The following is a 4,513-nucleotide window of genomic DNA, read 5'->3' on the forward strand; positions in this document are numbered from 1 at the left end:
ACAAAAAAAAAAAAAAAAAAAAAAAAAAAAAAGAAAGAAAGAAAATGAAAGAGAAGAAAATCCATGCTAATACTCTTATTCTAGCAAATAAAGATGTTAGAATGCAGCATATTAAAATATTACAAAAGAACAATAATATGAAAAATATGGCACTCAACACAGAGCAGAATGGAAACTAGAATCAAACGAAGGAAAGCATTTTGAACCCCTGAGTACAGGATAGATTTTTTTCAATAGATGGTATTGGAACAACTATTTGAAACAAAAGATCCACTAAATGAATTGTTCTTGGAATACAGACTTAAATAGGTAAGTTACAGATTACTCGGAAATTCAGGGGAATTGGTTTATAAGGTGGAGGGTGTGAAGAAAATTTCCAAAAAGGACACTGAAGGAGATAAAAAGCTACTTTCAACATAAAAAATACAACCACAATTTTAAGATAAAACTGCCAGGAAAATATGTCAAAGGATTCATATTCTCATTGTAAAAACAGCCTATGATTTTAAAATGATGATACTAGTAAAAACAAGTCAAAGGATATTAACAAGAAATAAAAATATGAATGGCCAATAAAATTTTTACACCTCAGTAGTATTAGAGAAATGACCGTAGTATTTTACTTTTCACCCACAAATTGATGCTGATGAGCAGAAATAGATGTCTGTATACCACCAGTAGGAGCTTACATGGGTAACACCTTCCTAGGGGATATTTGGCGAAACGTTTTAAGAGCTTTCACAAGTGGCATACGTTTCAACTTGGTCATTTCACTTTTTGGATTTTGTCAAAGCAAATAATCACGCAGTAAGCAAATATATTTGCATAAAGAATTAAAGGTGCAGCATTTTATTTAACTGAGAGAAAATGAGAACAACTTACTATGCTGTATAGTAAATACAACTGATAGCAATAACTTAAGCATACTCTTAGAATGACCCTTATGGCAGATGCACCTGATGTGTGTTCTGAGCTAGGGAATCTAGGAATGGCCAACACAGAGATTGGTTTCTTATCTATGATAAACATCTGAGCCCCTGTCACAGAACGTGACCGAACAAGAGATTGAGGCCCTGAGTTTGGGGTTCATGAAGGTTGGCAGGTGGAGTTCACTAGGAGGAGGATGTTAAGTGAAAATGCTATATAAACTGCATGCTGTTTGCAAGCAGTTGCAATTTTTTTTTTTTTTCTTCTTTTTTTTGAGATGGAGTCTTGCTCTGTCGCCCAGGCTGGAGTGCAGTGGCCGGATCTCAGCTCACTGCAAGCTCCGCCTCCCGGTTCACACTATTCTCCTGCCTCAGCCTCCGGAGTAGCTGGGACTACAGGCGCCCGCCACCTCGCCCGGCTAGTTTTTTTGTATTTTTTAGTAGAGACGGGGTTTCACCGTGTTAGCCAGGATGGTCTCGATCTCCTGACCTCGTGATCCGCCTGTCTCGGCCTCCCAAAGTGCTGGGACTACAGGCTTGAGCCACCGCGCCCGGCCAAGCAGTTGCAATTTTTCTGCCCAGCCTGCTGCCACTGGGTTATGTGGTTATATGTTGTCCAGGCTACCACCACCATTTCTGTAATTAAGGCAGTCCTATTATCCAGCCTACCTCCATTGGACTCTCTCCCCTGTATGTATGCTCCTAATAAAATCCCATGCCTCATTTGCTGTCTCTGGGTCTCTTCTTCAGCCTCTTGAACCTAGTGTCTTCCCTATTGAGATGTATAGTTCAATACAATATGCCCATCAAAAGAAAATGTGATAGGCCTGGTGCAGTGGCTCACACCTGTAATCCCAGCACTTTGGGAGGCCAAGGCAGGCAGATCACCTGAGGTCAGGAGTTTGAGACCAGCCTGGCCAACATGGTGAAACCCCATCTATGCTAAAAATACAAAAGTTAATCAGGCATGATGGCAGGCACCTGTAATCCCAGCTACTCAGGAGGCTGAGGCAGGAGAATCACTTGAACCCAGGAGGCAGAGGTTGCAGTGAGCCAAGATTGGGCCACTGCACTCCCGCTGGGACAACAAGAGTGAAACTCCATCTCAAGAAAAAAAAAAAAAGAGAGAGAGAGAAAATGTGATAAATTGTTGTACATTAATATACTGAAATATATGCATTAAAAAGATAATACATCTTCATACTGATTATCATGAAAAAATATATATGCAATATTGGCAAATGCAAAAGCAGGTATTACAACAGTGTGTATTCAATATTTAAATTTAAATATATGTATACATAGAAGAATGTAGAGAAAAGGTTAATAGTTACTAGTTCTGTGATTACAGGTGATTACCCTTTTATACTGTTACTACAGTAGGCATGTATTCTTAAAAACTGGAAAGCTTGAGACGTTATAACAAAGTCAATGCCCTTTCTCTTCAAAGATCCTTACATAAGAAACTATCCAGAACATTCTTTTAATAATTTAGAATCAGAAAAATGATTGTCCCTCCTGAAAAAAAAAAAAAACTGGTTTTAGAGTATGAGAATCATGTAAGTCACCCACCTCAATCTCTTCTAAAATCTGCTGTTTATAGTATATACAGGAGTGAAATTACATAAGGTAAAGTGCTTCTACTTCCCCCTGCCTGCCAGGGAGCTCAAAGCTGAAGTGAATAAATATATTAACTGTTAGCTTAAACACTTGCGCCAGGGTTCCACATTTAAAACTGACATTTGAAGAAGCCACTAACGGAGTCATCCTGACCCAGGTTCAAGTTTGACAACCATTGATGACTCTGAGGGCTATGTGCCTGCTTCCTCCTGCATTAGCAACATTTTAATAAAATTTGTATCTTTTCTATTCCTGAAGGATCTGAGGTGTCTCCTAATACTATAAGGTCTTAAAGTGGACACAGAAAAATCTAAAACCTACATGACTTCATGTTTAATTTGTTACCCCTGAGTGTTTCATGCACAAAATGGAGCATTGATTTTAGGAAAAAAAAAATTAGACCCCTCTCCTAATAATTGTCCAAATTGCCTTTGTGGTCAGAGAAGGCAATTATCCAATAGTAGAAATAACTTACCAACCCAGAATTATTTTCTAATAAGTGAAAATTTTCCAAATTTACTCAAAATTTAATCTATTTGCTCCCATTAGCACAGTGTAGACTCTGGGCTGGGTGACATGGTTTTTCAGAGTTTTTTTTTTTTTTTTTTTTTAACTTTGTGTAAAAATGCATCATATCCAAATGGTACTCAGAAACAATACTGTGATTTTATTTGACGCCATTGTATTTTTTTATTATGATTGGTTTAAATATAATACTCACAATTACTGTTGTCAAAGCAATTCCCATTTCACCCTCTATAAATGTAGATTCCTCATGGAGTGGTGAAATTGACAGTGAAGAGCTGTTTCAGCCCTCTTCATCTTACCTGCTAATTACAGGTGCACAGGAAGAGTGCTGGTTTCCTCTGTGCCAGCCCAGACTTGGCTGGTTACCCAGACTGGGTTTCCAGGGCAAACCCCATTGGTTCTACTCTGTAAACTGTAAATGGAAACAGATTTACTTCCTTACATGCACACTTTGGAAATAAAGCCCTAAAAAGTGTTCAGTGTAAATCTATGTTTCTAGTGCTGGTAGATTGTTTTTATTGTGTCTTCCGTGGGCAGAGCCACAAGATAAAAGATAAAGTGAGACAGCAAAGGGCCGGGTGAGGACAGGCAGGAAGAGGTGTCTGGGCAGAGGAGGGGTGGGGAAGAGACACTGAGGGTGTGGTGCCCTGAGGTTGCAGGGTACACATTGTGGAAGGTTGGGGTATCTGCACTGGAAGGCCAGTGTCACAAGCTAGAGGCTGTCTGCCCTGGAGGGACCCATGGGCAGGGTCCAGGCATAGCCTTGGGATGGCAACCCCGCAATGCTAAGCACAGCTCCAAAGCAGGATTGCTGAGCTCTGGGCAGGGCTATGGGCTGAGTGGGAACTGTGCTGCGCAAAGCAGAAATTAAGGAGAACTGATGTCTGATAGCTGAGGGTAGGGGGTGGTATCAGAACACTGACCGTTGTCCAATTCCTGCTCGAAAGAATGACTTCCAAACACAAATCAGTATATTGAGTAAATATTCCCCAACATTTAATGACTTAGTACTATGTTTTCATACTCAGTTATCTAAGAAGACAGATACAACGAAAGTCTTCCCTGAGAAGTTGACTAAAAAGTCCGTGTTTCAGGGTAGACCCCCATGGGTCCTTTCCTGGGATGATTCTAAGACCATGTGAGCAATTGTAGACTCCTAGTCCACAATCTAAAGCTTTCCTAAATAGACTGCAATGATAACAGTCATGTCAAACACTGCTGGGAGCACCTGGGCTGGTTTCCAAGGAAAGTCTTGGCCTTCCGGTTGCTTCCTGGGCATGCATCATGGTGGAGTGGCCTCTGTTAAGGCACAGGCCTTGGTAAGAAGCTCAGTGTTCAAAGCGTGAGGTCCAGCTTATGCTGAACTGAGCTCAGCAATGTGGATAGGGGTGGGAGAAACCACAGCAACTCTACCTTCCTCAGCCATTGGGACCTCCCAG

Source organism: Piliocolobus tephrosceles, chromosome 8 (assembly GCF_002776525.5).
Source record: "Piliocolobus tephrosceles isolate RC106 chromosome 8, ASM277652v3, whole genome shotgun sequence".
Classification (NCBI taxonomy): domain Eukaryota; kingdom Metazoa; phylum Chordata; class Mammalia; order Primates; family Cercopithecidae; genus Piliocolobus; species Piliocolobus tephrosceles.